Raw genomic sequence first — 25,373 nt, forward strand, 5'->3', positions numbered from 1 at the left:
ATATAGCAACATATTCAGGCATGGATTCTGAGAATGTTGGCAAATTCTCTTCATTTCAAGTGGACTCGCTTTTATCTAGCATACTTGTCAAGATATAGCAAGATTTTCATGCATAGACTGTCAGCCTTGTGGTGAATCTTCTTCAATAAAAGTGGGAGGCGCTTGTATCAAGTGTACTTTTCAAGATATAGTAATGTATTCACTCACGGAGTCTCAGAATATTGAGGAATGCTCTCCGTTCCAAGCAGGAATCACTTGTATCAAGCATTCTTTTAAAGGTCTAGCAAGAGTTTCCTGCATGGAATTTCACTTTCTTAGCGAAGTCTCTTCAATAAAATCGGGACGTGCTTGTGTCAAGCATTCTTTTCAAGATATAGAAAGGTATTCATGCACAGAATCTCAGTTTCTTGGAGAATTCTCTCCATTCTGTGTGGGACTCGCTTGTATGATGCTTACTTTTCAAGATATAGCAATGTTTTTACTCCCAGAATCTCAATATCGTGGTGAATTCTTTTTTTTACAAGTGAGACTCACTTGTATTAAACATAGTTTTCAAGCTAGAGCAAGGTATTCACACACGGAATCTCATTTTCTTAGCGAATTCTCTTCCAAACAATAGGGACGCACTTCAACAAGTGTACTTTTCAAGATATAGCAAGATTTTTATGCACATATTCTCAATTTCCTGGCGAATTCTCATCAGTCCAAGGGGGTTGGGCTTTAATCAAGCATCCTTTTCAAGTTACAGGAAGGTATTCATGCACAGAATCTCAGTTTTTTGGCAAATTTTCTGTGTTGCAAGTTGGACCTGCTTGTATGATGCTTACTTACCAAGGTGTAGCAAGGTTTTTACTTCCAAAATCAGTTTCGTGCTGAATTATCTTCATTCCAAGTGGGACATGATAGTATTAAATGTACTTTTCAAGTTATAGGAAGGTATTCACACATGGAAATCTCAGTATCTTGGCAATTTCTCTTCTTTCAAAGTGAGATGCACTGCTATCAAGAGTACTTTTCAAGATAAAGGAAGCTTTTCACGCACTGAATCTCATTTCATGGTGAATTCTCATTGTTTGAGGTGGAACGCGCTTGTATCAAGCATACCATTCAAGATATAGCAAGATTTTCACGCACAGAATCTCACTTTTGTGGAGAATTCTATTGGATAAAAGTGGGACGCGCTTGCATCTAGCGTTTTTTTTTTCAACATATAGCAAGATTTTAACATTCGGAAACCCAGTTTCATGGCGAATTCTCTGGGTTCCTAGCAGGACATGCTTGTATAATGCCTACTTTGCAAGATACAGCAAGGTCTTTACTCCTGCAATCTCAGTTTCTTGGCAAATTCTCTTCATTCTAAGTGGGACTCACTTTAATCAAGCATACTTTTCAAGATATAGCAAGATTTTCATGAACAAAATCTCAGAGTCTTGGTGAATTCTCTTCAATACAAGCGGGACGCTCTTGTATCAAGTGTACTTTTCAAGATATAGCAAGAGTTTTATGTACGGATTCTCAGTTTTGTGGCGTATTCTCTTCTTTCCTGATGAGACGCGCTTGTATCTAGCGTACTTTTAAAGATAAAGGAAGTTATTCAAGCACGGAATCTCATTTCATGGAGAATTCTTGTCGCTACAAGTGGAATGCACTTCTGTCAAGCATACATTTCAAGATATAGCAAAATTTTTCACTTACGTAATCTCAGTTTCGTGGCGAATTCTCTTTGATACAAGCGGGACGTGCTTGTTTATGAAGTGTAATTTTCAAGATATAACAAATTATGCAGTTTCATGGTGAACTGTCTTCTTTCCAAGTGGGACCCGCTTGTATTATGCATTCTTTTCAAGATATAGCAAGATTTTCATGCACAACATCTCAGAGTCTTGGTGAATTCTCTTCAATAAAAGCGGGAGGCTCTTTTATCAAGTATACTTTTCAAGATATAGCCAGGTATTCACGCACGAAATCTCAGTTTCTTGGCAAATTCTCTGAGTTCCAAGTTGGACGCCCTTGTATCAAATGTACTTTTCAAGATATAGCAAGGTTTTCATGCACTGCATGAGTTTCCTGGGGAATTCTCTTCAATACAAACCACACGCACTTTTATCAAGTGGACTTTTCAAGATATAGAAAGATTTTTTATGCACGGAATCTCAATTTTTGGCATATTCTTTTTGTTGCAAGTGGGTTGCGCTTGAATCAAGCATAAATTTCAAGATATAGCAAGGTATTCATTCATGGAATCTCAGTTTATAGGCGAATTCTCTTCATTCCAAAGGGGACTCACTTGTATCAAGGCTACTTTTCAAGATATAGCAATGTTTTCACGCACAGAATCTGTTTGTTGTGTAATTCTCTTCAATGCCAGCTGGTTGCGCTTGCATCAAGTGGACTTTTCAAGATATAGTGAGATTTTTATGGACAGAATGTCAGTTTTTTTGGCGCTTTCTATTCAATACAAGAGCGAGACGCTTGTATCAAGTGGACTTTTCAAGATATAGCAAGATTTATATGCATGGAATCTCAGTGTCTTGGGGAATTCTCTTCATTCCAATTAGGACGCACTTGAATCAGTCATACTTTCCATGACATAGCCAGGTATTCACGTTCAGAATCTCAATTTCTTGGTGAATATTATTCGTTCCTAGTGGACCCCACTTGTGTCAAGTGTACTTTCAAGATAAAGCAAGATTTTCACATACGTAATTTCCATTTCGAGGTGAAATCTCTTCATTCCAATCGGGACGTGATAGTATTAAGCGTAATTTTCAAGATATAACAAGGTATTCTTGCTCAGAATCTCAGTTTCTTGGCTAATTCTCTGAGTTCCAAATGGGACACGCTTGTTTCTTGCCTACTTTTCAAGACAGAGCAAGGTATTTTTCTCCCAGAATCTCAGTTTCTCAGTTTCTTCATTCCTGGCAGGATGCTCTTGAATGAATGTACTTTTCAAGGTATAGCAAGGTATTCATGCTCGGAAACTCAGTTTCTTGCTGAATTCTCTTCGTTCCAAGTGGGTTGCTCTTGAATAAAGCATTCTATTTAAGATATAGCAAGGTATTGACGCTCAGAATCTCAGTTTCATGGAGAATGCTCTTTTTTTCCAAGCAGCATGCACTTGAATCAAGAATACCTTTCAAGATATAGCAAGAATTTAATGCACAGAATATCAGTTTCTTGGCGAATTCTCTGTTTAAAAGTGTGACACACATGTATCAAGCATACTTTTCAAGACATAACAAGGATTTCATGCACAGCATCTCAGTTTTTTTGAGAATTCTCTGTGTTGCCAATGGGATGTTCTTACGGTGCCTACTTTTCAATATATACCAAGGTTTTTATTCCAAGAATCTCAGTTTCATGATGAATTCTCTTCCTCCCTAGCGGGACTGACTAGTATCAAGCATTCTTTTCAAGATGTAGCAAGGTTTTCATGGACAGAATTTCAGTTTCTTGGGGGAATTCTCTTAAATACAAGCGGGACGTGTTGTATAAAGTGGACTTTTCAAGATATAGTGACATTTTTATGGACAGAATCCCAGTTTCCTGGCAAATTCTATTCAAGCATACATTTCAAGATATAGCAAGGTATTCACACACAGAATCTCATTTTCCTGGTGAATTTTCATTCCAAGCAGGACTCGCTTGTGTCGTGCATACTTTTCATATATAGCAAGGTTTTTGTGCACCGAATCTCAATTTCTTGGCCATTTCTCTTCATTTCTAACAGGATGCCCTTGTATAAAATGTACTTTTCAAGATATAGCAAAATTTTAACTCACTGAATCTCAGTTTCGTGGCGAAATCTCTTCATTTCAATTGGGTTGCGATAGTGTTAAGCGTACTATTCAATATATAGCAAAGTATTCAAAGACGGAAATCTCAGTTTCATGGCGATTTCTCTTCTTTGCAATTGAGACACGCTTCTATCAAGCGTACTTTTCAAGTTAAAGAAGATTTTCAAGGACGGAATCTCATTTCATGGCAAATTCTCATTGTTCAAAGAGTAACGTGCTTGTGTCAAGTGTACGTTTCAAGGTATAGCAAGGTTTTCACGCACAGAATCTCAGTTTCACGGAGAATTCACTTCAATACAAGTGGGACACGCTTGTATCCAGCATTCTTCTCAACATATAGCAATGTATTCACACACGGATTTTCAGTTTCTTTGCGATTTCTTTTCTTTCCAAGTGAGATGTGCTTGTATCAAGCATACTTTTTAAGATAACGAAAATTATTCATGCACAGAATCACATTTCATGGCGAATTCTCATTGATCTAAGTGGAACATACTTTTGTCAAGTGTACTTTTTAAGATATGGTAAGATTTTCATGCACAGAATCTCAGTTTCTTGGCGAATTCTATGATGCCAAGTGGAGCACACTTGCATCAAGCGAACATTTCAAGATATAGCAAGGATTTACTCCTGGAATCTCATTTTCGTGGAGAATTCTCTTCATTCTTAGAGGGACTCCCTTGTATCAAGCGTACTTTTCAAGATATAGCATGGTTTTCATGCAAGAATCACAGTTGTTTGGCGTCTCTTCTATACAAGCTGGGCGCCCTTTTATGAAGTGTGCTTTTCAAGATATACCAAGATTTTTATGCACGGGATCTCAGTGTGTTGGCAAATATTCTTCGTTCCACACGGGACACGCTTGATTCAAACGTTCTTTTCAAATTATAGCAAGGTTTCACACAGAGAATCTCAGTTTCTTGGCAAATTCAATGCGTTCCAAGAGGGACGAGCTTGTATCAAGCATTATTTTCAAGATGTAGCAAGGTTTTCATGCACAGAATCTCAGTTTCTTGGTGAATTCTCTGTGTTCCAAGCGTACGCGCTTGTATGATGCCTACGTTTTAAGATATAGCGAGGTTTTTAAACCCGGAATCTCAGTTTCGCTGTGAATTCTTTTCATTACAAGTGGGACATGCTTGAATCAAGCATGCTATTCAAGATATAACAAGGTATTCATGCACAGAATCTCAGTTTCTTGGCGAATTCTTTTCATTCCAAGCGGGACTCACTTTAATCAAGCGTTCTTGTCAAGATATAGCAAGGAATTCATGCATGGAATCTCAGTCTCTTGGCAACTTCTCTGTGTTCCAAATGGCACACACTTCTACTATGGCTACTTTTCAGGATATAGCAAGGATTTTACTCCCGGAATCTCATCTTTGCTATAAATTCTCTTCATTCCAAGTAGGATTCACTTGTATGAAGGGTTCTTTTCAAGGTATAGCAAAGTTTTCATTGCAAAGAATCTCAGTTTCTTGGCTAATTCTCTTCAAAACTTGTAGGAAGCCCTTGTATAAAGTGTGCTTTTCAAGATATAACAAGTTTTTTATGCATGGAATCTCAGAATGTTGTCGAATTCTCTTCATTCCAAGCAGGACTCACTTGTATCAAGCATAATTTTCAAGATATAGCTAGGTATTTACCCACAGAATCTCAGTTTCTTGGCAAATTCTCTGCATTCCATGTGGGATGCACTTTTATCATGCCTCCTTTTCAAGATCTATCAAGGTTTTAACTCCCGGAATCTCAGTGTCATGGCGAATTTTCTTCACTCCAAGCGGTATGCCTTGTATCAAGCATATTTTTCAAGATATAGTAAGGTTTCCATGCACGGAATCTCATTCTCTTGTCGAATTTTCTTCCACACAAGTCGGACATGCTTTTATCAAGCATATTTATCAAGATATAGTCAGGTTTCACACACAGAATCTCAGTTTCTTCATGAATTCTCTTCATTCCAAGTCACTCACACTTGTATCAAGCATACTTTTCAAGGTAAAGCAAGGTTTTCACACAGAGAATCTCAGTTTCTTTGCGAGTTCTCTGTGTTCCAAGAGGGCTGCACTTTTTTCAGGCCTACTTTTCAAGATATACCAAGGTTTCATGCTTGGAATCTCAGTTTGTTCACAAATTCTCTCCAATACAAGTGGGATGCACTTTCATCAAGGGTACTTTTCAAGAGTTAGCAAGATATGCACGCACAGAATCTCAGATTCTTGGCCAATTCTCTGTGTTCCATATGGGACTTGCTTGGATCAAGCATACTTTTCAAGATATAGGAGGATTTTCATGCATGGAATCTCACTTTCATGGCTTATTCTCTTCATTCCAAGTGGGTCATATTTTAGACAAGCGAAATTGTCAAGATATAGCAATATATTCATGCATGGAATCTCAGTTTCATGGCGAATTCTCTGCCTTCCCAGTGGATGCACCTGTATGATGCCTACTTTTCAAGATATGGCAAGGTTTTTACTCCTAGAATCTCATTTTCATGGTGAATTCTCTTTGTTCCAAGTGGGACTCGCTTGTATCAAGCATACTTTTCAGGATATATCAAGGTTTTCATCCACTGAATCTCAGTTGCTTGGTGAACTCTTTTCAATAGAAGCTAGACACCATTGGATCATGTGTAATTTTCAAGATAGAGCAAGATTTTTATGGACAGAAACTAAGAATATTGGCTAATTGTCTTCGTTCCCAGTGGGACACACTTGAATCAAGTGTACTTTTCACATTATAGCAAGGTATTTATGCAGGGATACTCAGTTTCATGGTGAATTCTCTGCCTTCAAGGGGGGGTCAAGCTTGTATTCTGCCTACTTTTCAAGATATATCAAGGTTTTTACTCCCATAATCACAATTTCTTGGCAAAATCTCTTAGTGTACTTTTCAAGGTATAGCAAGATTTTCAAGCAAGGAATGTCACTTTCTTTGTGAATTCTTTTCAATACAATTGGGACATACTTGTATCAAGTGTACTTTTCAAGATATAGGAAGATTTGTGTGTACAGATCTTCAGATTCATTGCGAATGCTCACTGTACCAAGTGGGATGTTGTTTAATGAAGCATACTTTTAAAGATATAGCAAGATATTCATGCACAAAATATAAGTTTCATGGAAAATTCTCTCTGTTCCATAAGGGACTCACTTGCACCAAGCATACTTTTCAAGAAATAGCAAGATTTTTAAGCACGGATTCTCAGTTTCTTGGCTAATTCTCATTGTTCCAAGCGAAATGCACTTTATCCAAGCTTACTTTTTAAGAAATAGCAAGATATTCACCCACAGAATCTCAGTTTCTTGGCAAATTCTCTGTTTTCCAAGTGGGACACGGTTGAGTGATGCCTACTTTTCAAGATACAGCAAAGTTTTTACTCCCAGAATATCAGTTTCCTGGTGAATTCTCTTCGTTCCATGTGGGACACGCTTGAATCAAGCATTCTTTTCAAAATAGAGCAAGACTTTCATGCACAGAATCTCAGTTTCCTGCCGAATTCTCTTCAATAGGAGGGGTACATGCTTGTATCAAGTTTCCATTTCAAGAGATGGCAAGACTTTTATGCACGGAGTATCAGAATGTTGGTGAATTCTCTTTGTTACAAGTGGGACACGCTTGAATCAAGTGGCCTTTTCAAATTATAGCAAGGTATTCTCACACAGAATCTCAGTTTCTTGGATAATTCTCTGCATTCCAAGAGGGAAGTGCTTGTATTAAGAATTCTTTTAAGGATACAGCAAGGTTTTCAGGCACAGAATCTCAGCTTCTCGGTGAATTCTCTGTGTTCCAAGAGGTAAACGCTTGTACGATGCCTACTTTTCAAGATATAGCAAGGTTTTAACTCCTGGAATCTCAGTTTTGCTGTGAATTCTCTTTGTACCAAGCGGGACGCACTTGAATCAAGCATACTTTTCAAGATAAAGCAAGGTATTCATGCACAGAATCTCAGTTTCTTGGTGAAATCTCTGTGTTGCAAGTGGGACACTCTTGTATGATTTCTACTTTTCAAGATATAGCAAGGATTTACTGCCGGAATCTCATTTTTGTGGTGAATTCTCTACATTCCAAGAGGGACTCCCTTGTATCAAGCAAAGCTTTCAAGATATAGTGAGGTTTTCATGCATGGAATCTCAGTTGCTTGGACAATTATCATCATTACTAGCTGGAGGCCCTTGTATCAAGTCTGCTTTTCATGATATAGCAAGTTGTTTATGCACAGAATCTCAGAATGTTTGCGAATTCTCTTCCTTCCAAATCAGATGCGCTTAAATCAAGTGTACTTTATAAACTATAGCAAGGTTTTCATGCAGAGAATCTCAGTTTGTTGGCGAATTCAATGGGTTCCAAGCAAGACTCGCTTGTATCACGCATTCTTTTCAAGAGGTAGCAAGGTTTTCCTGCATGGAATCTCAGTTTCTTGGCGAATTTCTGCGTCCCAAGCGGGGCGTGCTTGTATGATGACTACGTTTCAAGATATAGCAAAATTTGTACTCCAGAAAACCCAGTTTCGCTGTAATTCTCTTCGTTCCAAGCGGGACACGTTTTAATCAAGTGTACTTTTCAAGATATAACAAGTTATTCATGCATAGAATCTGAGTTTCTTGTTGACTTCCCTGTTTTCCAAGTGGGACGCTCTTGAGTGTTTACTATTTTTTCAAGACATAGCAAGGTTTTTACACCCAGGATCTAATGTTCGCTATGAATTTTCTTCATTAAAAGAGGGACTCACTTGTATCAAGTGTACTATTCAACATATAGCAATGTTTTCATGCACAGAATCTCAATTTCATGGCGAATACTCTTCAATACAAGTGGGATGCCCTTGTATCAAGTGTCCTCTTCAAGATATACCAAGATGTTTATGCACGGAATCTAAGAACATTGGCGAATTCTCTTCATTTCAAGCGGGACTCGCTTGTATCAAGCATACTTTTCGAGATATAGCAAGGCTTCTACACAGGGAATCTCAGTTTCTTGAAGAATTCTCCTATTTCAAAGTGTGGTGCACTTATATCAAGTACACTTTTCAAGATATAGCCAGGTTTTCAAACACGGCATCTCAGTTTCTCTGTGAATTCTCTTCGTTGTATGTGGAACGCACTTTAATCAAGCATACTTTTCAAGATATAGCGAGATATTCATGCACAGAAATTCAGTTTCACTGCGAATTCTCTGCCTTACAAGTGGACACACTTGTATGATGCCTACTTTTCAAGATATGGCAAGGTTGTTACTCCCGGAAACTCATTTTCATGGTTAATTCTCTTCGTTCCCAGCAGGACTTGGTTGAATCAAGCATACCTTTCAAGATATAGCAAGGTTTTCTCGAATGGAATCTTAATTTCTTGGTGAATTCTCTCTGTTTCTAGTGGGATGCACTTGAATCATTTTTATTTTTCAAGATATCACAAGGTTTTTTTCTTTCGGTTCTCATTTTTTTGGTGAATTTTCTTTGGTCCCTGTGGAACATGCTTGAATCAAGCATACATTTCAGGATATAGCATGCTGTTCACGCACAGAGTATCAGTTTCTTGGCGAATTCTCTGCATTCCATGCAGGATGTCCTTTTCTCATGCATACTTTTCAAGATACAGCAAAGTTTTAACTCTCGGAATATCAATGTCATGGGACTTCTCTTCATTACATGTGGGACTTGTTGTATGAAGCATACTTTTCAAGATATAACAAGGTGTTTATGCATGGATTCTAAGTGTCTTGGCAAAATCTCATTGTTCCTAGTGGTATGCGCCTGAATCAATTTTACGTTCCAAGATATAGCAAGGGATTCATGCACGAAATCGCAGTGTCGTTGCGAACTCTCTGTGTCCCAAGTACGATGCTCTAGTATGATGCCTATATTAAACATATAGCAAGTTTATACACCCAGAATCTCATTTTTGTGGTGAATACTCTTCGTTCCAAAGGGACTCACGTGTATCAAGCGTACTTTTCAAGATATACCAAGGTTTTCATGAAAGAATCACATTTGCCTGGCGAATTTTCTTCAATACAATTTGGATGCCCTTGTATCAAGTGTGCTTTTCAAAATATAGCAAGATTTTTATGCACGATATTTCAGAATGTTGGCGAATACTCTTCATTCCATGCAGGACGTGCTTGAATCAAACGTATTTTTCAATTTATAGCAAGGTATTCACGCAGAGAATCTCAGTTTCTTTGAGGAATCTCTTCATTCCAAGCGGGATGTGCTTGAATGAAGCATACATTTTAAAATATAGCAAGGTATTCTCGCGTGGAATCTCAGTTTCTTGGCAAATTCTCTGTGTTTTACGTGGGACACTCTTGAATGATGCCTACTTTACAAGATATAGCATGGTTTTTACTCCCAGAACCTGTTTCTTGGCAATTTCTCTTGGTTCCACATGGGACACGCTTGAATCAAGCATTCTTTTCAAGATATAACCAGATTTTCATGCATAGAATCTCACGTTCTTTACCAATTCTCTTCAATTCCGTCGGGATGTGCTTGTATCAAGTGTACTTTTTAAAATATAGGAAGGTATTCACGAACAGAATTTCAGAATATTGGCGAATTCTCTTTGATCCAAGAAGAACTCGCTTGTATCAAGCATTCTATTCAAGATATAGCAAGGTTTTGATGCAAGGAATCTCACTCTCTTTATGAATTCTTTTCAATACAATCAGGACACACTTGTATCAAGTGTACTTTTCAAGATATAGCAAGGTATTCACGCACAAAATAGCAGTTTTGTGGTGAAATCTCTGTGTTCAAAGTGGGACACGCTTGTATAATGCCTACTTTTCAACATACAGTAAGATTTTTACTCCTGGAATCTCACTTCCGTGGTGAATTATATTCTTTTCAAGTGGGACTGACTTGTATCAAGTATACTTTTCAAGATATACCAAGGTATTCATGCACAGAATCTCAATTTCTTGGCGAATTCTCTGACTTCCAAGCCGGAGACATTTGTGTTATGCATACATTTCAAGATATAGCAAGGTTTTTACTCCCAGAACTTCAGTTTCGCTGTGAATTCTCTTCCTTCCAAGCAGGACGCACTTGAATCAAGTGTACTCTTAAGATATAGAAAGGAATTCACGCACAGAATCTCAGTTTCTAGGCGAATTCTCTTCATTCCATGCAGGACTCACTTGTATTAAGCAAACTTTTCAAGACAAAGCAAGCTGTTCACGCATGGAATCTCAGAGGCTTGGCCAATTCTCTTCAATATAAGTTGGATGCGCTTGTATCAAGTGTACTTTTCAAGATATAGCAGGATCTTTATACAAGGATTCTCAGTTTCTTGGAGAATTCTTGTTCCAATCGGAATGTGCTTTAATCAAGCATACCTTTCATATTGGCTGTGAATTCTCTTTGTTCCAAGCAGGACTCGATGGCATGAAGCATACTTTTCATGATATAACAAGGTTTTCATGCACAGAATCTCAGTTTCTTGGTGAATTCTGTTCAATACTAGAGAGATGCCCTTGAACCAAGTGTGCTTTTCAAGAGATAGCAAGATTTTTATGCTCGGAATTACAGAACATTGGTGAATTCTCTTCATTCCAAGTGGGACTCGTTTGTATCAAGTATACTTTTCATGATATAGCCTGGTATTCACGCACATAATCTCAGTTTCTTGGCTTATTCTCTGCACTCCAAGTGGGAATCACTTGTAGTAAGCATTCTTTTCAAGATATAGCAAGATTTTCATGCACAGAATCTCACCTTCTTTGCGTTTTCTCTTAAATACAATCGGGATGCTCTTTAAGAAGTGTATTTTTAAAGATATAGTAAGATTTTTATGCGCAGATTCTCAGTTTCTTGGCAAATTCTCTCTAATGCAAGCGGGATGTGCTTTAATGAAACGAACTTTTAAAGATATAGCAAGGTGTTCACACACTAAATATCAGTTACCTGCTGAATTCTCTGTGTTCCAAGTGGGACATGCTTGTAGCATGCCTACTTTTCAAGATATGCCAAGGTTTGTACACCCGAATCTCATTTTCGTGGTGAATTCTCTCCATTCCCAGCGGGACTGACTTGTATCAAGTATACTTTTCAAGATATAGCAAGGTATTCACACACGGAATGTCAATTTTTGGTGAATCCTCTGCATTCCAATCAGGCCGCCCTTCTATCAAGTGTAATTTTCAAGATATAGCAAGATTTTCATGCACAGAATCATACTTTTTTGGCAAATTCTCTTCAAATATATAGCCAGTTTTTCATGCACGGAATCTCAGGATCTTAGTGTATCCTCTTCAGTGCAAGTGGGCGGCACTTGTACCAAGTGTACTTTTGATGATATAGCAAGATTTTTATGCAGGGAATCTCAGTTTCTTGGAGAATTCTCTTCGTTTCAAGTGGAACACACTTGAAGGTAATGTCCTTTTCAAGATATAGCAAGGTATTCTTGCTCAGAATCTCAATTTCTTGGCAAACTCTCTGTGTTCCAAGCGGGACACGCTTGTATCAAGCATACTTTTCAAGATAGAGCAAGGATTTCATGCACGGAATTTCAATTTCATGGAACATTCTCTGTGCTCCAAGCGTGAAGGGATTATATAATGCCTACTTTTCAAGATAGAGGAAGGTTTTTAGTCCTGGAATCTCAGTTTCATGGTGAATCCTGTTCGTTCCAAGTTGAAATCATTTGTATCATGCATACCTTTCAAGATGTAGCAAGGTTTTCATTCACGGAATCTAAGTTTCTTGGCAATATTTATTCAATAAAATTGGGATGCGCTTGTATCAAGTGTACTGTTTAAGATTGAACAAGATTTTTATCCATGGAATCTCAGTTTCTTGGAGAATTGTCTTCATTCATAGCGGGATGCGATTGAATGAAGCATACATTTCAAGATGTAGCATGGTATTCTCACTCAGAATCTCAGTTTTTTGGCTAAATCTCTGCATTCCAAATGGGACGCATTTGTTCCTTGCCTACTTTTCAAGACACAGCAAGGTCTTTTCTTCCAGAATCTCATTTCCATGGCGAATTCTCTTCGTTCCAAGAGAGACTCGCTTGTTTCAAGCATACTTTTAATATATAGCAAGATTTCTATGCACCAAATCTCAGTTTCCTGACAAATTCTCTTCCTCCCTAGTGGGACGAGCTTGTATCAAGCGTTCTTTTCAAGATATAGCAAGATTATGACACACGGAAACTCAGTTTCATGGCAAAACCAAGAAACTGAGATTCTGTCTGCAGAATTTGCTTTAATTTGAAAAGGAGGCTTGATTCAAGCGCGTCCCTCATGGAACAAAGAGTATTCGCCAACATTCTGAGATTCTGTGCATAAAAATCTTGCTATAACTTGAAAAGTACATGTGATTCAAGCACGTCCCGCTGGTATTGAAGAGAATTCGGCAAGAAAGTGAGATTCTGTCCATGAATACCTTGCTATAATTTGAAAAGTACACTTGATTCAAGAGTGTCCTGCTTGGAACGAAGAGAATTTGCCAACATTCTAAGGTTCTGTGCATAAAAATGTTGCTATGTCTTGAAAAGAATACTTGATACAAGCATGTCCCGCTGGTCTTGAAGAGATTCGGCAAGAAACCGAGATTCAGTGCATGAAAACCTTGGTATATCTTGAAATGTAGGCGGGAAACAAGTGTGTCCCTCTTGGAAGGCACAGAATTCACCAAGAAACAGAAATTCCGTGCATGAATATCATGCTATATTTGAAAAGTACACTTGATTAAAGTACGTCCCGCTTAGAACAAAGAGAATTTGCAATGTAACTGAGATCCTGTGCACAAAAATCTTCCTAAATCTTGAAAAGTATGCTTGATACAAGAGAGTCCCATATGGAACACAGAATTCACCATGAAAATGAGATTCCATGAGTAAAAACTATTTTCTATCTTGAAAAGTAGGCATCATCCAAGCGATTCCCACTTGGAAGGCAGAGAATTCGCCATATGTTGGTACAAATTGAAAAGTATGCTTGATTCAAGCGTGTCCCCCTTGGAAGGCAGAGAATTTGCCAAGAAACTGAGATTCCATTTGAGAAATCCCTGCTCTATCTTGCAAAATGTGCTTGATACAAGTGCATCACACTTTGAAAGAGGAGATTTCTTCAAGAAACTGAGATTGCCTGTGTGAAACTTTGCTTATCTTGAAATGTATGTGTGATATAAGCATGTTCAGCTTGAAATGGAGAGAATGAATGAAGAAACTGCGATTCCATGTGTGAAATCCTGGCTATATCTTGAAAAGTACATTTGATAAAAGCACGTCCCACTGGAATGGAAGAAAATTCGCAATGAAAATGAGATTCTGTGCATGGAAACCTTGCTATATCTTGAAAAGTATTCTTGATACAAGGAGTCCCGCTTGGAATGAAGAGAATTCGCCATGAAACTGAGATTCCATTGATGAAACTCTTCCTAAATCTTGAAAAGCATGCTTGATATAAGAGAGTCCCATATGGAACATAGAGAATTCGCCAAGAAACTGAGTTTCAGTTCATGCATATCTTGATACATCTTGAAAAGTCCATTTGATACAAGTCCATCTTGCTTGTATTGGAAAGAAGGTGGGACTCATGTATAGGAAGTTCCAAGTATTATGGAACCTTCTACAAAATTTACCACATAGCCAGTCAAAAAACTGGCCTCAACAGGTACAAGAAGATGTATATAATCCCTTGCATCCTATCAGATCATCACTTATATGGACTGGTGTTCAATAACCATAAATATGACAAAACCCAAATATACATGGAAGTTGAAAAACACTCTACTCCATCATAACTTGTTCAAAGCAGAATTGAAAAAAGAAATTAAAGATGTCTTAGAATTTACTGAAAATGAAGGCACAGGATACACAAAACTATAGGACACAATAAAAGCAGTGATATCAGAAAAACTCACAGTCCTGAATGGTTACAAAAAGAAACAGGAGAGAGTGTACATCATCAGCTTTATGGAACACCTAAAAGCAAGGAAAAAAACACACCAAAGAAGAGTAGAAAGCAAGGAACAATGAAACTCAAGGCTGAAATCAACAAAGTAGAAACAAAACTGTGGTGACAATGAGCGCAGAATACCAAGAAATGCAGACATCCTAAGACCACAGGACAGACTGCCACATCTGCACACCTCTGGCCATATAACTCGTCCAGCGAGAGACTGCACTGTGCCTCTGAAAACAGGAATAAAGGAAGAGTCAGCTGCAGTACAGACAGTACTTCTGGTACTGCTCTGTGCACAGGACTGAATTGAACTGGTCAAACAACTCTGTTCACCCATTTCACTAGGGGGAGAGTACTGAAATCTCAGAAGTGTGGACACTTCTGAGAATTCAAAGAGACTACCCTCTGCCCATATTCTAGACAAAAGAAGGAATCATCTAGTGCCAACTGTGCCACCTGGGTTCAAGGACCTAGAAGCATTCAGGGGTCAGACACTTCTGATTCCTGTCTGAACCTAGAGCCGAAAGACTGTTAATTGGAGCACCTACACACCTGATATCAGAGAACGTGTTCTCAGAAAATACTGAAAAGAAAGAGGAATACCATTTTACAGGAAAAATTGCAAGACAACCAAACACCAGAGACAACCCAATGGCTAAAGGAACTTAAGCAATAGAAAATAATAATGCTTTTCATCATCAGAGCCCAGTTCTCCTAACAGAAAATACTGGACATATACACATGCTGGAAAAGCAAGACATAGATTTAAAATCACATTTTATGATAATGATGGAGAATTTAAGAAAGACATAAATAAAGAAATGCAAGACACTACAAGTAAACATGTAGAAGATCTTAAAGAGGAAAATCAAAATTCCCCGAAAGAATTAACAGTATACACACCATAGAGTTGAAGGAACATAACCGTCCACAATTTAAAATGGGGGGAAAAACAATAAAGAGAGCACAAAGAGAGACAACCTTGGAGATAGAAAACCTAAGAAAGAGACAAGGAATGGTAGATATAAACATCACCATCAGAATACAGGAGATAGAAGAGAGAATCTCTAGGGAAGAAGATACTATAAAAAAACAACAACCCAGCATTAAAGAAAATGAAAAAGGCAAAAAATTTCTAGCCCAAAACATCTAAGAAATCCAGGAAACAAATAGAACATCAAACATAAGGACATAGATAGAGAAGACAGTGAAGACCAACAACTTAAAGGTTGGGGATTTGGCTCAGTAGTAGAGCGCTTGCCTAGCAAGCCCAAGGCCCTGGATTCAGTCCACGGCTCCAAAAAAAAAATTGGCCAGTAAATATATTCAGCAATTTTACATAAGAAAGTTTCCCGAACCTAAAGAAAGAGATGCCCATAAACATATAAGAAACCTGCCGGGCTCCAATAGATTGGAAGAGGACAGAAATTCCTCCCCTCACATAGTATTGAGAAGTCCAAATGCACAAATCAAAAAGAATATTGAAAGCAACAACAGGAAAAGATCAAGTGACATTTAAATATAAACCTATAACAATTGCACCAGACTTAATACCAGAGACTATGAAAGCCAGAAAATCCTGGACAAATTTCATACAGACCCTAAGAGAACACAAATGTCAGTCCAGGATATTATATGCTGCAAAATTATCAATCAACATAGATTGAGAAAACAATATATATGTTGGCAAAACCAAAATTAAACAATATCTTTCTATAAATCCAGGCCCACAAAGGGTAATAGATGGAAAATACCAACACAGAAAGAAAAATTATGCCATAGAGTAAAATAAGAATACAGTTTCCTTGCAATTAAATCAAAAAAGAGACACTCAACCATTATTTCATATCTAAGCATTTAAACAACAGGATCAATCACTATTCCTTAATATCTCTCAACATCAATGAACTAAATTCTCCAATAAGATGATATAAGCTAGCAGACTGGATACAAAAGAGGACCAAGCATTTGATGTGTGCAGGAAAAACAGATCAGATACAAAGATATATATTATCTCAGGGTAAATGAATGGAAAAAAAATCTTTCCAAGCAAATGTATTCAAGAAACAAGATGGTGTTCCCATTCTAATATCGAATAAAATTGATTTTCAATCAAAAGTCATTAAGAAAGATAGGGAAGAACACTGTATATTTTTTTCTCGTTTTTTTTCTTTATTAACTTGAGTATTTCTTGTTTACATTTCTATTGTTATTCCCTTTCTGGGATTCTGGGTCAACATCCCCCTAAGCCCTCCCCCTCCACTTGTTTATGAGTGTTCCCCTCCCCATCCTCCACCCAAAACCGCCATCCCCCCAACAATCACATTATCTGGGGGTTCAGTCTTAGCAGGACCAAGGGCTTCCCCTTCCACTAGAGCTCTTACTAGGCTATTCGTTGCTACCTATGAGATTGGAGCCCAGTGTCAGTCCATGTATAGTCTTTGGGTAGTGGCTTAGTCCCTGGAAGCTCTGGTTGCTTGGCATTGTTGTTCATTTCTGGTCTCGAGCCCTTCAAACTCTTCCAGTCATTTCTGTGATTCCTTCAATGGGGGTCCCGTTGTCAGTTCAGTGGTTTGCTGCTGACATTCGCCTCTGTATTCTGGCTGTGTCTCTCAGGAGAGATCTACATCCGCTTCCTGTCGGCCTGTACTTCTTTGTTTCATCCATCTTGTGTAATTGGGTGGATGTATATGTATGGTCCACGTGTGAGGCAGGGTCTGAATGGGTGTTCCTTCTTCCTTTGTTTTAATCTTTGCCTCCCTCTTCCCTGCCAAGGGTATTCTTGTTCCCCTTTTAAAGAAGGAGTGAAGCATTCACATTTTGATCATCTGTCTTGAGTTTCATGTGTTCTGTGCATCTAAGGAAATTCAAGCATTTTGGCTAATAGCCACTTATCCAAGAGTGCACACCATGTGTGTTTCCCTGTGATTGGGTTACCTTGCTCAGGATGATATGTTCCAGTGCCCTCCATTTGCCTATGAATTTCATAAAATAATTGTTTTTGAAAGCTGCGTAATATCCCAGTGTGTAGATGTACCACATTTTCTTTATCCATTCCTTTGTTGAAGGGCATCTGGGTTCTTTCCAGCTTCTGGCTATTATAAATAAGGGTGCTATGAACATAGTGGAGCATGTGTCTTTGTTATATGTTGGGGCATCTTTTGGGTATATGCCCAAGAGAGTTATAGCTGGGTCCTCAGATAGTTCAATGTCCAATTTTCTGAGGAACCTCCATACTGATTTCAAGCATGGTTGTACCAGTCTGGGGAACGAACACTTTATATTTATCAAAGAAAAAAATCCACGAAGATGAACTCTCAATCCTAAATAACAATGCTCCAAATGCATAGGCATCTACATTCACAAAACATACCATCTAAAGCTGAAAGCACACATTGCACCTCACACAATAATGGTATATTTCAACACTCAACTCTCATCAATGCAGAGATCATGGAAATAATAAAAATGAAACATAGAAAAACTATCAGCAGTTATAAAACAAATGGATTTGATAGATATTTAGAGAACATTCCATTCTAAAACCAAAGGACATATCTTCTCAGCATCTCATGGTATCTTTTCCAAAATCAACCATATAGTCAATCAGAAAGGAGTCTGAACAGATATAGGAAGGTAGACATAATCTGATGCATTATATGAGAACACCAGGGACTAAGATTGGTCTTCAATATAAGATTGGTCTTCAATAACAGCAATAACGACAAAAACTTACATATTCTGGGAAGGTGAACAACAATTTACTCAATGACTAATTGTTCAAGGAAGAAATAAAGAAATTAAAGACTTCTTAGATTTTAATGAAATTGTGAAACAACATACCCAAAATTATCGTACACAGTGAAAGTGGTGCTGAGAGGAAAACTCATAGCTCTGGGTGCCTGTAAGGAGAAACAGTAGAGAGCATATGTCAGAAGCTTGACAGCACACCTAAAAGACTCAGAAATGAACCCACATACCATCAAAGGTCTAAAACCATCCAGTTTAAAAACCATAGTATCTTCAAAAAATGTTGATGATTCAGCTAGAGATCATCATGTTTAAGAATGTAAATTTGTCCATTGTTAACATCCTGTACAATGTTTAAGTTCAAGTATATAAAGGACCTCCGTAGAAAACGAGATCCACTGAAGAAAAGTTGGAGAAGAGCTTGAGCAAGTGGGTAATGGGGAAAATTTTCCGAAGAAAAACCCAATGTCTTATGTGCTATAATCAAGAATGGTCAAATGGGACCACATAAAATTTCAATGCTTTTGTAAGGCAAAGGCCATTTCCTTTAGGACAAAACAGCACTCAGGAAATTGGGATAAGGTCTTTACCAATGGGCATCCAAGAGAATGCTAATATCATATATAATAGTGAGTTCAAAAAGTTATACTCAAGAAAGTAAAATAACCCTATTTAAAACATTCAGTACCCAGTTAAATTACAAACTCTCAGCTGAGGAATATTGAATGTGTGAGAAGTTTCAAAGGAACTATTCATCATGCTTAGTCATCAGGGAAATGCAAATCAAAACAACCCTGAGATTCCACCTCATACCAGTCAGAATGACTAAGATCAAATACTCAGGTGACTACAGGTGCTGGTGATCATGTATAGAAAGATGAACATTCCTTGATGTTGGTGGGATTGAACACTGATACAACGACTCTGAATATGAGCCTTAATGTTCCTCAGTAAATTGGACATTATACTACCTGAGGTCCAAGCTATAGCACTCCTGCATACTTGTCCAAAATATGCTCCAACACATAGGAAGGACACAAGCTCCACAATGTTATTAGCAGAAATATTTATAATACCAGACACTGAAAAGGACCCAGATGACCTTAAAAAGAGCAATAGTTGTAGAAAAAATAGTGCATGTACACAATGGATTAATACACACGTCTCAAGAACAATGACTTCCTGAAATTCATAGGCAAATGGATGAAACTAGAAAATAACATGGTGAGTAAGGTAACCAAATCACAAAAATACATGTGTTACATAATCACTGATACGTGGATATTCCCTCAAATACTGGAATTACCCAAGGAAACAAACACGGACTACATCCACGGAAATTCAAGAAAAAAGACCAATGATCAGTGTGTGGTTGCTTCACTCTTTCTTATTGGTGAAGGCAAGAAGTATATAGATACAGGAGACAGATATAGTTGTCCCCTGAGAGATTCTGCAGAGCATGACAAATATGGAGATGAAGTTAACATGAATGATACAAGTGAGAACAGGGTCCACATTAGAGTAGTTATAGACAGGATTGAAGGAGGTAAAGAGGATTGAAACCCCCTTAGAACAACAACCAATCAACAAGACCTTACAGGGAATAAAACATAGTGCAAAATTTACATTTGGAAATACAAATGAATAACTCTTCAAAATGAAGAAGAGGATGGCCTTGTTGGGCACCAATGAGAAGAGAAGTCCCTTTTACTAACTAAGACGAATCTCCCAGTACATGGAAATGTCAGTGAGGTTAGGAGTGAAATGATGGGTGATTGGGGAGTGGGAATATCCTCGTAAAATAATTGTGTTATACAGGAATTATGCTCAGGAAAATGGTTAATATTTCAAATGTAAATAAAAATTATCCAATAAAAAATCAGACACACAGACACACACAGATACACACAAACACACAAATACACACATAAACAAATACATTTTGAATAGAGAATACAATATAAAGAGTATTTTAAAGACCTAGATACAAAGAGAAGTAAAGCACAAAAACATAATCTCACACCCAAATATGAATATAACAAGAACCAACAATCACTATTCCTTAATAATCTCTCAACATCAATGGACTGAATTCCCCAATAAAAAGACACAAATTCACAAACTGGATATGCCATGAGGATCCTGCATTCTGCTGCCCACAGGAAACACAACCTCAGAGACAGAAACAGACTCTACCTCAGAGTGAAAGGCTAGAAAACAACATTCCAAGAAAATGGTGTGAGGTAGCAAGCTGGAGTAGCCATTCTAATATCAAATAAAATCGATTTTGAAACGAAGATCATCAAAAAAGATGACAAAGAACACTTCAAATTCATCAAAGGAAAAATCAACCAAGATGAACTCTCAATCCTAAATATCTATGCTCCAAATACAAGGGCACCTACATACATAAAAGAAAACTTACTAAACCTCAACCCACACATTGAACCACACAAAATAATAGTAGGAGATTTCAACACCCCACTCTCATCAATGGACACATCAAGGAAACAGAAATTAAACAGAGACATACATAGACTAAGAGAAATCAGGAATCAAATGGACCTAACAGATATTTATAGAACATTCTCCCCTAAAACAAAAGAATATACCTTTTTCAACCACCTCATGGTAATTTGTCCAAAACTGACTGTAATATCAATCATAAAACAGGCCTCAACAGATACAGAAAGAGAGAAATAATCCCATGCGTCCTATCAGACCACTATGGGCTAAAGCTGTACACATATCCACTTCATCAATAAGTTCATGAAGGTATCTAGGTTTTTAAAATAGTCTTTATATTGTATTCTTTGTATAGATGAAAAATGTGTGTGTATGTGTTTGTGTGTGTGTGTGTGCGTGTGTGTGCGTGTGTGTGTGTGTTTCTTCATCTTTAATTGAGTCAATAGAATTCCATGAAATAAAGCAACTTTAAATTGCAAAACATTGTTAATATTTTTATGTTGCATTTTTGGTTAGTTTGTTTATGACCTGTTGCCCATTTAGCATCTTTAGGACTGTTTTTCATAATCTCTTATTCCTGCTTTCTCTTTTAGATGTATCCTGTCCTAGATTGAGTAAAGTTATAATCTAGCGATCATCTGATTTCCTGTGTACTAGACTAATTCAGGCAGTTGATTCAAGCATGATTATGAGGTCACTCTTGTGTAAAAAAATTCCTATATTATGACCTCACCAACAGTATATAAGGCCTGGCACAAGCAATTCAGCTGGCTATCATAAGGCAGAGAACGAGCTATTAGGTTCTTTTCAAAGACTATTCTATGTTCTTTGTTACAACCGCTGTTACCAGATTCTAAATTAGTAAACGTAACAGAAAACTGCCATGAACCTTGAATTCATTTTTCTTGGCAGCATTGTGCTTGCAACCATTTTTGTCTTCCTGAAGATTTTACTAGAGGTAAGCTGTATATAGGCAATTGTACTAATATTAACAGAGGAAAGAAAGTGGGTGGGCATATATTTGTAAAACCATGGAAATTCTGAAGGAACTACTGAAAGGAAAGAGTTGCTCCCTTCGCGCACCATAGATCTGTTACACTTGAACCGTTTCTTGTTTGAGATATAGAAGTTTCTAAACACTGTCTTCAATAATTGTTGAGTATAAAAAATTTTAAATTACTAATTATGTATTGAACTGTGTACAGAACCTCTGATTCAGCCTGCATTGATAAAAATACTTAAAGTACTTGTTACTCAGCATTATATTGTTTTAAAATTCCGTGAATTCACTTATTCCCTCTCTTTTGTACAATGTTTTTTGCTTACTTCCGTTTTCCTCCTAAATATATGTTCTGTGTTATTGACCTAATGTCAGAAATGAAATGTGATAAACTATAAATAATGTAGGGTTTGCTAAATAGAAATCGTCATGGCTCTATTAGGAAACTTAAATGGTTTTATCTCATATTTTTTATGCACAAAATATATTTTTGATTATTTATGTTGTTAGTGTTCTTTCTATAGACCATTTCCTTTTTGTATGCAATTTCAAGTGCCTTCATATATTTATTGTTGCTATTTATGAATATATTTTAGCCCTCTTATAAAAATCTCTTCTTAGATTGTAATTTTGTAGTTTATTTCTATCTTTCTTTTCACTCACATTCACCTAAAATATATAACATCAGAATACCAAAAATAACAACATTATAAAACATGGGATGCTTTTAAAATTCATTTTCTCCATTATTATTTCTTTAGGTACTTTTTGTTTGTTTGTTCCTTTGTTGGTTTGCTTCGGTTTTGATTTTTTTGATTTAGCTTTCATTTTATACTTTGTTTTTTGGCTATGATTTTATTTTGTTTTTTGTTTTGTTTTGTTTATTTTCCTATTGCAGATTTTCAACATTCTCTCAGTTTGATTTTGGAAATTTGTAACTACTTTCAATTTTATTCATATCCCATTTTTGTATATGTGCTTTCTTTTGCTTGAATCAACTGAAATGCAACTGAAGGATACTTTGCCATAAAGATCACAGACATTGCTGGAGAATACCGCTGAAGTTCTCTAGGTAAGAGATTTTAAACTGGCCTCAATTTTTTTTTATTCAGTCTATGCTTCCCCAAGTAGTACATGTCTATGTTGCTCTTTCACAGATTGCTATTTGTATCTCTTAGGTAATTATGTTCATTATCAAATAGAAGTTATTATGAGCATGATCACAAATGTCTAGGCTCCATATATAAACGAAAATGTCATTTCTTTTACAGATAACACTATATGAATGGACACCAAAGTTAACATTTCATATAGCTGTAAGGACAACACCTTCTATGTAAAACAAGAACGATGCTGTGACTCTTCTGGTGAACAATTTCAATCATATTATGGTGACTACCTCCCATATTCAATACCCATGTTCAGGCAAATTGTAGTTCATTTGGACATCATAGAATGACTACTGGCTCGAATAAAGAAAAATAAAGTCCAATCTGTTTGAAACCCATTATTTCACTTAAATGCTAAGCAGATACATACTATGGATGTCACAATAGACACAGTATAACCGGTAAATAAATTGTTGAAATAAGAACACACATTTTTTGTAAATGATTATTAGACTTTTTAAAATCATTCTTATTGTTCAATATTTTATAGTCCAATTATCCTTTCAAATTCTACCATCTGAGAGTTCCTCATCCTGTCTACAAGAGGTTTTCCCCATGTAACATTCACCACACCTTTCCTCTCCTATTCCTGAGGCTTTAAGTCTATTGAGGGTAATTTGTGTCTTTTCTCATTGTGGTGAGGCAAGCAGTACTCTGCTTTGTGTGTATTGATTTTTTCATGTACTGTACCAGCGCTGCCTGGTGAATGGCTCAAATTCTGAAAGATATTGTTGTATTCAAGTTAATTGAGAGCACTAATCTTCAACGAGATAACTCTCCTTTTCTGCTTAAATGGATTTTTCATTAATTCAACCACAGTTGTCCCCATACAGAGTTTGTGGTTTGTCAATTATCTGCAGGTGTCACAGTCAATCACTTGGTAGGTCTGGGTCTGTCAGTGTATAGCAAAGGTAGCCTCCTGTCTTTTTTTTTTTTTTTATTTTTTTTTTTATTAACTTGAGTATTTCTTATATACATTTCGAGTGTTATTCCCTTTCCCGGTTTCCGGGCAAACATCCCCCTCCCCCCTCCCCTTTCTTATGGGTGTTCCCCTCCCAACCCTCCCACCATTGCCGCCCTCCCCCCATAGACTAGTTCACTGGGGGTTTAGTCTTAGCAGGACCCAGGGCTTCCCCTTCCACTGGTGCTCTTACTAGGATATTCATTGCTACCTATGGGGTCAGAGTCCAGGGTCAGTCCATGTATAGTCTTTAGGTAGTGGCTTAGTCCCTGGAAGCTCTGGTTGCTTGGCATTGTTGTACTTTTGGGGTCTCGAGCCCCTTCAAGCTCTTCCAGTTCTTTCTCTGATTCCTTCAATAGGGGACCTATTCTCAGTTCAGTGGTTTGCTGCTGGCATTCGCCTCTGTATTTGCTGTATTCTGGCTGTGTCTCTCAGGAGCGATCTACATCCGGCTCCTGTCGGTCTGCACTTCTTTGCTTCATCCATCTAGTCCAATTGGGTGGCTGTATATGTATGGGCCAAATGTGGGACAGGCTCTGAATGGGTGTTCCTTCAGTCTCTGTTTTAATCTTTGCCTCTCCCTTCCCTGCCAAGGGTATTCTTTTTCCTCATTTAAAGAAGGAGTGAAGGATTCACATTTTGATCATCCGTCTTGAGTTTCGTTTGTTCTAGGGATCTAGGGTAATTCAAGCATTTGGGCTAATAGCCACTTATCAATGAGTGCATACCATGTATGTCGTTCTGTGATTGGGTTAGCTCACTCAGGATGATATTTTCCAGTTCCAACCATTTGCCTACGAATTTCATAAACTCGTTGTTTTTGATAGCTGAGTAGTATTCCATTGTGTAGATGTACCACATTTTCTGTATCCATTCCTCTGTTGAAGGGCATCTGGGTTCTTTCCATTTTCTGGCTATTATAAATAAGGCTGCGATGAACATAGTGGAGCACGTGTCTCTTTTATATGTTGAGGCATCTTTTGGGTATATGCCCAAGAGAGGTATAGCTGGATCCTCAGGCAGTTCAATGTCCAATTTTCTGAGGAACCTCCAGACTGATTTCCAGAATGGTTTTACCAGTCTGCAATCCCACCAACAATGGAGGAGTGTTCCTCTTTCTCCACAACCTCGCCAGCATCTGCTGTCACCTGAGTTTTTGATCTTAGCCAATCGCACTGGTGTGAGGTGAAATCTCAGGGTTGTTTTGATTTGCATTTCCCTTATGACTAAAGATGTTGAACATTTCTTTAGGTGTTCCTCAGCCATTCGGCATTCCTCAGCTGTGAATTCTTTGTTTAGCTCTGAACCCCATT

General features: G+C 37.5%; 1 long non-coding RNA gene across 1 annotated transcript in view; it reads left to right on the plus strand.

Annotated features, from left to right (window-relative positions):
* LOC103694561 (uncharacterized) overlaps window positions 1-23,422 on the plus strand; it is a 365,469-nt gene extending 342,047 nt beyond the window's left edge. The window contains exons 3-5 of the long non-coding RNA XR_597834.4: window positions 21,524-21,888; window positions 22,946-23,002; window positions 23,202-23,422. This is a non-coding gene — a long non-coding RNA (uncharacterized LOC103694561). The remainder of the gene's footprint in view (window positions 1-21,523; window positions 21,889-22,945; window positions 23,003-23,201) is intronic.
* Window positions 23,423-25,373: the final 1,951 nt, after the last annotated feature.

The sequence above is a fragment of the Rattus norvegicus genome, chromosome Y, assembly GCF_036323735.1.
Source record: "Rattus norvegicus strain BN/NHsdMcwi chromosome Y, GRCr8, whole genome shotgun sequence".
Classification (NCBI taxonomy): Eukaryota; Metazoa; Chordata; class Mammalia; order Rodentia; family Muridae; genus Rattus; species Rattus norvegicus.